Below are 11,456 nucleotides of genomic sequence, written 5' to 3' on the forward strand. Positions count from 1 at the left end.
AAACTGAGGGCTGAGTCTTTCCCACGTTCTGGGGAATGCTTGTTGTCTAACAGGGCAGGGTCCCAGCCAGGTAGCATATGCACTGTGTGCGCATGTGACGGGGGCCATTTCCCTCCCATTGCCCCAGTACTGTACTCTTGGGAATCCCCTAAATGCAAACTCTGGCAGCTGGCTAATTCTAGGTGGAGGATGAGGTCCTTGCAGGAAAATGCATTGAAAGCAGGGCATCTGTAGGACCACCCTTAGTTCACCTTTTGATCCAAGTGGCTGGGAAAAGGGCATTCTGAGTGAAAGGGAATTAGTAACTGGTGGTCAATAGCCATTGCTGATACTCTTTTCCACTGTCTGGATGGAGCTTTGGACAGCATCTTTTGGGTGCTGCTCCTCCCTTGTGTGGACTTCAGGAAAGTCATTGCCAGTCCTTCCTCTGCCCTTTCGATAAAACCTTTTCTCAGGGGCCTGGTCTATAACCAGGACTCAGGGCCAGTCCTTTGAAATGTCCTTGTCCCTGTTTCATGTGAGAGCAAGAGGCTGACTTCAGAAAGTTCCAGTTGTTAGATGTTGCTGCCACCATACAAGCCAGTTCCTGATATAAGCCCCCACTCAGAGGCCACCCCCAGGTCAGCTGTGGATGCTTGGTTTATTCCTCAGATGTCCTGGCTAGTTTCTGGTCAACTTGACACAGCTAGAGTCATCTGAGAGGAGGTAATCTCAATTGAGAATACCTTCATAAGGTATTTTCTTAATTAATGATTGATGAGGGAGGGCCCAGGCCATTGTTGGTGGAGCTATCCCTGGGCTGGTCCAGGGTTCTATAAGAAAGCAGGCTGAACAAGCCACGAGAAGCAAACTAGTAAGCAACATCACTCTTTGGCTTCTGCATCAGCTCCTGCCTCCAGGTTCCTGTCTTGACTTCCTTTAATGATGAACAGTAATATGGAAGCATAAGCCAAATAAACCCCTTTTCCCCCAAAGTTGCTCTGGTCATTCATGGTGTTTCATTACAGCAATAGTCACCCTAACTAGTACACTGGAGAGTAGGGTCCATCTTCCTCTGGCATGAGCCTTGTCCATACAATTTCTTTTGAAAAGTGTCTATTTAGATCCTTGGCCCATTTTTGATTGGACTATTACTTTTTGCTATTGGGTTCTTATGTATTTTAAATAACAATCACTACTTTAATGCTTTACAAATGTACTTTTTACAAATATTTTCTCTCCAAGGCACAGGCAACAGAGGCAAAAATGAACAGAACTGCATGACCTGAAACGTTTTTCACAGACTAGTCAATAGCGGGTACTTTGAGATTATGTGGGAAATCTTGGCCCAGACCAATGTATGTGCTGTGCTCTTTGTGTTTTCCTCAGTGGCTTTACCTTCAAGTCTGTACCCATTTCTACAGTGTGGCCCAAATGTGCAGCTTTACTCCTCTGCTTGGCATTATTGGTGCTGGTCATTGAAATGACCACTCCTTTTAAATTTGCCTCTTCCTACTGCCTTTGTCAAAGATCAGTTGGCTGTGACTGTCAGGCAGGTTCATTTGGCTGTAACTATGGGGCAGGTTCACTTTCCACTGTGGTGTTTACTGTATGTTTTCTGGAACTTCCTCTGTGCAGCTGGGGGCTCCTCCCAGATCTTGCCTGTGTTTTCTTAAAGCTAAGGAGAGTTAATTGTCTTTCTGACTTTACTCTCTATAGTTCATTTACAAAATTGCACTTCATTTCTTTCAAAATGGATTTTCACTTTAACAGTAAAACGTGGACTTTTAGACACACCATGGAGATAATTATGGTAAGACCAGCCAAATTCATATCTCCATGGCTGTGTGATGAAGACCCTGACTGCCGACTTGATGGATTTAGATCTGGGTGTCTGTGAAGTCCTTTCAGGGAGATGTGATTGAGGAGGGAAGATCCATCCTGGATGTACGTGGTACCATACGTTCTGTGGGCTGAAGTCCTGTGCTGAATGGAGAGAGAGGGCTAAAGGCACAGATATCTGTCTCTGCTTTCTAGATTGTGGATGCCATTTGACCAGCATCCTCAGCTGACTCACATCCTTCCCTGCCATAACAAATCCTTCATTGTTTTAAAAAAATAATGCAACAAGAAAAGTAACTAATGAGGGAGCTGAGTAAAATTACAGACAACTTGTTTCTGTTGGGACCTGGTCACAACACCTGGTTTTATATAGCCTGACAGTTGGGGCACACACCCACACCAAACACACAGGATGTGATTCCAGGGTGAGGCTACAGAGTGAGTTCAGGCACATAGTGCGGCCTGGGATAAGTTGACAGTCGTTGACCGAGACTAGGGCAAAGGGGACAGTCTGTTTAGGTGTCTTTTCTCCAGAGTCCAGCCATCTTTAATGCCACCTCATCTGTAGGAAAGAAAATCTGTGGCAGTGTCCCCAGTCAGCGTCTCAGCTGTGTCTTGGAGTTCACGCTCCCACAGAGCTGGCACTGCTGGGCGTCTCAAGGCTGTCTTGCATTTCATTGTACGATTTGGTCCACATCCAAGCTAGGAACTTTTTATGACAGATGATATTTTCTTAATAAATTCATGTCATCATTTAATTTTTATGTGTGTTCCTCTGCACGCACACATGCTATGGCACACAGAGTAAAGAGGAAACACGACGTGAGTTGGTTCCGTCCTTCTGCAGTGTGGAACTGGGTCCCATCTTCCTCCTTTCTGTTGCTTCTTGGAGTTCAGTTGTAAAACAATGGCACCCTGACACATGTTAGTTTTTAGTCAAACGATTCTTGCTTCTTTACTAGCAAAGAGGAGGCCACCAGCTAGCTTTCCTGTGGTCATTCCATAAATAGCCACTAGGTGGTGCCAAGACACTCAGCTCAGCCACCTGGCCAGCAGGCTTCCTAGGTGCAAACCCATCACTTAGAGAATGGAGATTGCTTTAGGCGTTAGACTTACCTCAGCGACAAGGACAGGTCTGGCAAATTACTGCTTCCAGGAAATAGCAGGTCGTTTGAAGGCAATAATACAGCGTCTTAATCTTCACGTGACTCACATTGGAAGGAATAAAACACACCTTGTGAGATATTACAAGGCTCATATTGTATCACCAAAGACATAAAAGTGTGTGATCTATCTCTACATTAAGTCAGGGGTGTGAATTTTAACTATCCCATGTTTCAGAGAGACGCGACAAAGGCAGCCAGCTTCCTCATTTTTCAAAGCAGTAAATTACAACATTGGAACTCTTCCTGTTGGCTCTGGGTGCAGCGACACTATCATCACACCATGATGGCACTTGAATCAGGACTTCCGGGGTCTCCAGGGAGCGGGAGTCCTTCTCTGTCCTTTCAATGTTCCCTCTTCCAGTGCTCCGCTTATTGCTCATATGTGGGAGGGGCAGTACCCAGAGAATCGGATTGGAGGCTCCGCCCCCCCCTACAAAGACCAAACGCAGATAGCCTGGCCTTCTTTTACAGAAATTTTAATTGGATCTTTGAACAATAGTTAAGAAGTGAATTGGGTGAAAGATAACAGATGATAGCTTCATTTTTCACTGGCTTAAAGTGATTAAATTCCTATTTAGACTCATTTCACCTGCAGACTCAAGACCATTATTTTTTTAAACAGAGCCTGTTAAAAACGTTCATCTGAGTGTTATGGTGAAGGAGAACATCCGATGGTATATTGACAATTAAAACAGAACCTCCAGTCAGCTCAATGTTATGGCTCTAAAGAAATGCCACCAGTCCCTTAGTGTCCCACATGACCTGCTGTGTGTGGTCCTTCACACTGCTCTCTCTGCTCCTGTTCTGATATAGAGGCTTGCCAGCTTCCCCGGACACACACATGTCATTTCTTTCAATATATTGTTTTAAAAACATGATCAATTCCGAGTGCAGTGGTAGAGACACTAAATTTTACTGGTAGGCGGCCTTGGGTGGATGACATTTCTTTTGTGCCTCTGTTCCTGTAGTGGAATCAATGCTCCTTGCACTAAACCACTTCCTTATGCACACAGGGACTCCATTCCGTGACTTTTGGTCTCTTGGACACACCATGTCCTCCATCCCACCAGGGGGGCCTTAGGTACTGTCCTGGGCATTCACTCTGCCCATCGGATTCCCTTCCAATGCCTCTTAAAATATGACACTCAATGGTTTTTGAAGTATATCTCAGATCTGCTGGGATATAGATGGGCTGAGGACTGAGTGTGGCTGCTCTGCCATCACCTGGCTGCCTGTGCACAAGATGGTCCACAGAGAGTAAGCTGTATCCAGGCCCTACACCAGCAGCAACCGCGGCTATTATCCACTTACCTTTCTTCCCATGTCCTAATTAAATCATTAGAAACAGGTCACAGAGATGATGAATAATAACTGGTCCCTGGCCTTCACAGGGTAAAACAAACAAGAAGCAGTTCATGCCTGAACACATTAGGCTGGCTGGAAGCCTGTAGGAGGCCAACTCTGATGGGCTGTAGCCATAACCTAGGCAGAAATTCATCTCAAGCAAATGCCTGTGTGGGTCTCAGAGCAGTGGGGATGGATGGCCCATGGGGCTATGACATGCAGACAGTTCTAGAATCCAGGAGGGAAACAGGACTGTCACTGCAGGTGTGCCATCCTACTGAGGCTCGGGAGGGCTATATGGCTGGTAAAGTACTGAGTCTTGACTGTAAATCTCTCATGGAGGCTGTTTTGTGCAGCCAGAGATTTGGAGGCTAGTGGTCTGGCCAGCAGGCCAAGATGCAGACCTTTAAGGAAATCATCTCCTACAGCTCTGTTTTCAAAATGTCCTCTGGTGGTTCAAACTGTAAAGGCCCGCATAGACTCATGTGTCTGAATGCTTGGCCCATAGCGAGTGGAGCTATTAGGAGGTGTGGCCTTGTTGCAGTAGGTGTGGCCTTGTTGGAGGAAGTACGCCACTGTGGGGGCGGGCTTTGAGGTCTTCTGAGCTCAAGTTACTACCAGTGTGGTGCAGCCTCCTACTGCTGCCTGGGGGTCAAAATGTGAAGTTCAGCTTCTTCCCCAGCACCAAGTCTGCGTGCCTGTCCCCATGTTTCCTGCCATGGTGATAATGAACTAAACCTCTGAAACTCTAAGACAGCTCTGTTTTCTTTTATAAAAGTTGCCATGGTCATGGTGTCTCTTCACAGCAATAGAAACCCTAACTAAGACATGTCCTTAGTATTTTCTCAAAGAGAAATAAACTGTCAGGCATAAATTTCCCTAGCTTCCCTTCTAATGATTGAGAAAGAATGACAAATAATGAAGAAGCCCTTCTCATTCTCTACTTGCTAAGCTACTTGAGTGAAAGGCTGCTTCTCTCAACTCCCCGCCTCTCCACTGTAGCCACCGGATGGACAGTCTTTTGAGAAAACTGGTTCCATATCTGCCTAAGGGGTGAAGGCATTTACCCATTCATAGCGTAAAAGACCAGCAGGAAGAAAAGGCCCTCAATGCCAAGGCAGCCGTGTCTGGAACAATAGCTTACCAGACATCTGAGTAAAGCTGAAAGTCGGGGGTGGGCAGTGTTTTTTACAGCAAGAACTGGCTTAATGAGATAGTGATGTCAGATTGTCACATGAACTCAGAGGTTACTTGGTTCTGTTCTCAGACAAATCTTGTTTGGCATTGTTCATGAACAAAGGATTCCCAGGTGGATAACAGTCTGGGGAGAAGCAAGTGCATGTGTTTAACACGCACAGCATGAGCCCAGGATACCAGACTCTTCCACCCACTGCAGGTCCTGAAAGAAGCTCTCTAGACAGGTGGGCCAGGGCTACTTACCAAAGGCAGGTGAGCAAGCCAGCAAGCAGTATTCCCCCATGGTGCTGGCTCCAAGTTCCTGCCTCGGGTTCCCGCCCTCACTTCCCTCAGGGATGGACTGTGATGTGGAAGTGTAAGTTAAAAATCAACCCTGTACACCCTAAGCTGCTTTTGTTCAGAGCTTTTCATTCAGCAATCGAAAGAACATTTTCTTTGGCTTTTCTTTTCCCCCATCCTTATAGGTATACCACACAAGTCTACTTAAATTTTATAGTTTTATAATTAAAAAGTGAAAACAGAGCATTTCTAACTCTCTCTCTCTCTCTCTCTCTCTCTCTCTCTCAACACACACACACACAGGTTGCAGTTTAAAAAAAAAAAACCCACCCTTTTGTGTTTCCTTCCTTGATTCTAGAATTTGCTGTATCTTACCTGAAATTGATTTATAAACTTCTCTTACCAATTTTTGTCCTCTGTTTTCATATGTAGTTCTATATATTCTTATTGAGAAAGACATATTGCTTCACTTTTTTTTAATATTGAAAGTATTTATAAATGAGCAGTGCTGTTAGCATCTTTGTGAGCCTGTTCTAAGGTGTAGATACAACAGTTGCCAGACGAGGAATCACTAGCCTCCCACTTTACCATGCCTTCTCATTTTCTCTTGGAAATGTTATTAATTTTATGCATGATCACCCAAATCTGGAGTTCCTTTGTTTCTCATGTCTGATTATACTTGACACCAGGGAAGGGCTGTAGTTTCACAGTGGTATGTTGCTACATTAACTGCTTCTACCATCAGTTCTGGTAGACTTCTTCACTCTGACAACCGTGCTGTCTGCAAGCTAGTTTTTTCTTTCCTTTCAGTTCTCATAAGTTGCATTTTTCTTGATGCATCTGTGAACTAAACCACCAGGATGATGATGGGGAGGAGGGAGTGCATCCAGAGTAGCCAATGGATGTGGAGGTGGCATTCCCTGTGCTTGTTGGGGATGATGGTCAACAGGCAATGCTTTGGGTGGGTACCACTGGCTACTTTCGCCAGTATTTTGTCAGAAGAACCACAATATGTGGCTAATGCTTTCCCCTTTAAGTCTGTTTGCCATTGAATTATGTTCATGAATGTCCCAATGTCAAGCCATTCTTGAGGTCCTGGAACGAGCATTTGTTTGGACATACTGCACCTATAAATAAATGCTACCAGATCAACCACAAATATTGTCTCAGGGATGCTCATGTGTATAAGTTCCATATGAAAGTTCAGCTGATGCTGCTGGTTTGGACATTAAGAACAGATCATGTCTTCCTAGCAAGTTCAGTAGAAATCTCCTATAATATTATACAGAACTTATATTCTTTTGTGATTTGCTTCCACAAATGCTTATAAGATAATTATGTGCTCATTTCAAGACAATTGGAACTATATATTCTATTTTAAGGTCCTAAGTTTGTCTAAGTCTGTCAAACTCATTAATCTTGAATTTCATGGTATTGTTTTGTGCTTTAAAATTATGTGTTCATTTTGTGGTTACATGTTTAGAAGAGTTTTTGTGCTATGTAGTTTGAAATGGTGGTTGCCAATATTTGGGGTTGTTCATTATTTTCAAAAAACCAGCACTTGTTTTTGTTAATCTTTCTCATGCTTTTTTTATGTTCTAGCTCATTATTTCTGGTTTCCTTCTTGCCTTCCTTATAGATGAATGCCAGTTCATCTATTTCCCATCTTAAGTTCTGAATTTCATGTCTCCTACACCACCTTACGGGACCTCTCTTTCTCACCTTCGGGTCTTCTGGGCCAGCAGGTTGTGCTCTTGCAGGTAGGCCTTGGACTTTGCTGCCTATGATGGCTTGAATGAGAAATGTCCTGCACAGACTCATCTATTTAAGCACTTGGCCCCCAGTTGGTGGCGCTGTTCAGTACTGTGTTGAAACTGTTAGGAGGTGTGGCCTTGCTGGAGGAAATACATCATTGGAGGCAGCGGGCTTTCAGAGTTTTAGTGCTGCTGCACTTCCAGCTCCCTGCTTCCTGTGCATGGCTGAGAAATGATCTCTCAGTTTCCAGATCCCACTGACATGCTATCCCTGCCAACATCTAACAGTCTGGGACTGGTAAGTCAAAATAACTATTCCTTAAGTTGCCCTTTTAATGGTTCCCCACCCCCCACCCCCCTCCCAGCAACAGATAAATAACTAATAGCCTCTGAGACTGGCAACTTTGGGAAGAAGCTCAGTTAAAACTATAGCTTTTTTAAGCAGAAGAGAACGACGTAATTCACACTGACACACGAGTATAGCCCCAAACCCACACCTAACATTATCATTCAACCCTGATGTTTTACACTCTGTACGTATGGCCAAGTGTGCAGTGACAAGTCCATCAGAAGCACACAGATAACTTCCATTGCCCGGAAAAATCCTCCATTCCCCATCTGTTTATCTCCTTCTGTGTTGGCTAGTTTAGTGTCAATGTGACACAAGCTAGAGTCATCGGACAGGAGGGAGCCTAAACAGAGAAAATGTCTCTATCAGACTGAGCTGTAGAATAAAGCTCCGTTAGGCCCGAGAAGACGCCGTGCTCTTCCGGGAGAATGCTGACTCCCACTCGCTCGCTAGAGCCGTGGGCCCGGCCGGGGAACCCTGCCCGCTCTGCCAGCCACAGCCCTTGCACAATGTGCTCACTTGTCCCGCACCTTCGAGCCCCCAGCTCCTGAGGACTTGGGGCAGCAGAGTTCGGCGGAGCTGCAGGGAGAGGTTGAGGCGCCAGGAGAGATTTTCGTGCAACGAAAAATTCATTTGCAAATTTCCCGACAAAGGTGAAAAGATCTCAGACACCACTGCCAACCAGAAAGCCGCCACTGCAGAACGTGAAACAATCGGAGAAGCGAACTGTTTAACCCAGTTCGTGCAGACTGTAAGCTAAGGCAAAGAGCAAACCACACGAACTGATACAGACGTAGACAAGGCCCAGAATTCAGACCTGATGATTGATACTTCGTCATTAGTTCCCGAATGTTCCTCTGTAGACATTTGAATCCTCTAAAGCAACCTCAGAAACCAGGAGACCTGCTCATCTCACTCACAGAGGGAGTGAGGAGACCTTGGAGGCAGGCTGGCCAGCGAACACACGCCCAGCTCCCAGAAGCAGAGGCAGCGCACCCTCGTCTGAAGTGAACCAACATCTTCCCCAGCGCCCTGTTTCAGGTCAAGAAGAAGATATTTCCAGCAGCACTGACAAGTCAGTTTATCACTGCCTTGCAAAAGACTACAATCTCAGACCAGACTGAACCCTCGGAAGAAAACACCAGCACTGACAACCGTCCAGGGCTGAGCGAGACTCCTAAGAAGCCACATTACATGGAAGTACTAGAAACCCAGTGCCCCCTCCTCGTAAGTTTAAGACCAATGTGTTACCCACACAACAGAGTGACTCACCAAGTCGTTGACAGAGGGGTGAGCCTCCGGCGTCCTCGGAAGAGGCACGAAGCAGACACAGGGCTAGGCAGCATCTTGATGACGTCACAGCAGTGCGCTTCCTTCCACTCCACCACCTGTCTGCACAGCTGCACGCTATAGAAGAGTTGCTGGCCCCGCGGAAAGAGCAGACAGACGCAGAGTTAACAAGGAGATGCAGGCAAAGATCGCAGCACGGAAACTAGCCGAGATACTGAATAGCAAAATGCAGAGCTACAATCCAGAAGGGGAGTCTACAGGGAGATGCCGAGAAGTGAGGGACCAAGACGATGCCCAGTCCTCGGATGAACGCTGAAGATGAGCGCGGGGAGACCTCGAAAGCTGACTGTTGAGCTGTTACTGTCTCATATCAAACTTCCTAACAAGGATCAAGATCAGATCTTGTTGAGGGATAGCGTGTTTTTAAAGCTACACAAAAGTAGCTATGGAATAAGAGCCCAGTTTGTCTTTCAGAAGATGACCTTCACGTGCTTGAACAGATGAATATTTGAACATTGTGTTTGGCTGTATTGTACTACAGTTTTGCAGTGTGTTGTGCATTGGTCTGGTAGTTTAGTGTGGTAGAGCACGCTTTTCTTTAAGATAATTGCTTTTTCTTTATTCTTACTCTTAGGAAACAGCATTGCTTACATCCCTTCTGGTGAAATACTTTGTTATCCCAGGCACCTATGGTGAATTAGGAAGACCTGGTTCCCTCTCTTGAGATGAAGCTGTAATCAAGCCTGCAGGGCATTTTCTTAATTAGTGGTTGATGAGGGAGGGCTCATCCCATTGTGGGTGGGGCCACCCCCGGGCCAGTGGTTCTGGGTACTTTTCTTAATTTTAATTCATTATAATTTATTCAGATTGCATCCTGATTGCTATCTCCTCACTTGTATCTTCCCATTCCCACCCTCCCTCCCTCTTCTGCCTATTCCCCTCCCCTAGACCTCTAACAGAAGGGAACCTCTTCTCCCACCATATGACCACAGCCTATCAGCTCTCATCCTTCATCTGTGTGCCACCGGGCCTCCCCGCCAAGGGGAAGCGGGTTCTATAAGAAAGCAGACTGAGCAAGCCAGTAAGCAGCACCCTGCCATGGCCTCTGCATTAGTTCCTGCCTCCAGGTTCCTGCCCTGCTTGAGCTCCTGTCCTGACTTCCTCCAATGATGGACTATGATGTGGAAGAGTAAGTCAAATGCTTTGGTCATGGTGTTTCATCACAGCAATAGTAACCCTGCCTAAGTCGCCCCCCCAACCCCAGGCCACCCTTCACCTCTAGCTCCTGTTCCTCCCAGAATGGTAGGTATCGTTCCATAGTTATTTTTCAGTCTGGCTCCTTTCTTCAGTGACATGCATTGAGGATCCCTCCATGTCTTTTTATGATTAGGCCACGCATTTCTGTTTACTGCTGAATAATTTCCCATGGTCTGGGTGTACCCCAGGCCTGTTTGCCTGCTGAAGGATGATGTCTTTGTAGCTCTCAAGTCTGGGATATTATGAGTACAGTTGCAATGGTGTTCTGTACCACAGTTTTGTGCACACACAAGTTTTCAACTTCGTTGACTATAACTGTTAAGTCGTATGATAAGAGTGTTTGGTTTTCTAGAGCGTCTGGGGCATTTTGCGTTCCCCAGTACCGAGTGAGGGATCTTGCTTCTTCATGTCACCCTGTGGCAGTGTCTGGGTGTTGGTTGTACTAAGAGGTAAACAGTGGTAGCCTTCAGCTTTGGTTATGTGTTTGTTTGTTTGTTTGGTTGGTTGTTGGTTGTATGACGTTTGCTTAATTCGATTGCATCTTACCTATGGCAGCAAGCCCAGAACAGCCACCCTCTATTCCTACTCCTGCCTCCCCACTTCCTGTTACTGGGCTTCATGCCCTGCAGATGCCAACACCAGTGTACTAACAGCGTCCTCAGTGTTTTCAGAGGGATTTCTCTACACCACCTAGTCTGCTGTGCTTCACAGCATGACCTCATAAAAGGAAAGGCCCTGGGCTCCTTTTCATGTGTTCTGGCTTCTGAAGGTGACAACACCATGTTTGTGACAGCCAGGTCATTTTTTTTATTGTTATCTAGGCTGTAAATATAATTTCTAATCTGCCATGTACAGTCCTTATAACAAGACAACACTTAGACATGCAGATAAATTCCTGCTTAGAAATTTCTTTTTAACTTATAAACGTTTATGTTGTTTAAATGACCTTTCTGGTGAGCGAGTTTTGGGCTGCTTGATCTTCAGAGATATATGATCTAG

At 45.6% G+C, this 11,456-nt stretch overlaps 1 pseudogene; it reads left to right on the top strand.

Annotated features, from left to right (window-relative positions):
• Positions 1-7,823: 7,823 nt before the first annotated feature.
• LOC127209808 (DNA-directed RNA polymerase II subunit GRINL1A-like) lies at positions 7,824-9,516 on the top strand (annotated as a pseudogene).
• The last annotated feature ends 1,940 nt before the right edge of the window (positions 9,517-11,456 follow it).

This window comes from Acomys russatus, chromosome 27 (genome assembly GCF_903995435.1).
Source record: "Acomys russatus chromosome 27, mAcoRus1.1, whole genome shotgun sequence".
Lineage (NCBI taxonomy): Eukaryota > Metazoa > Chordata > Mammalia > Rodentia > Muridae > Acomys > Acomys russatus.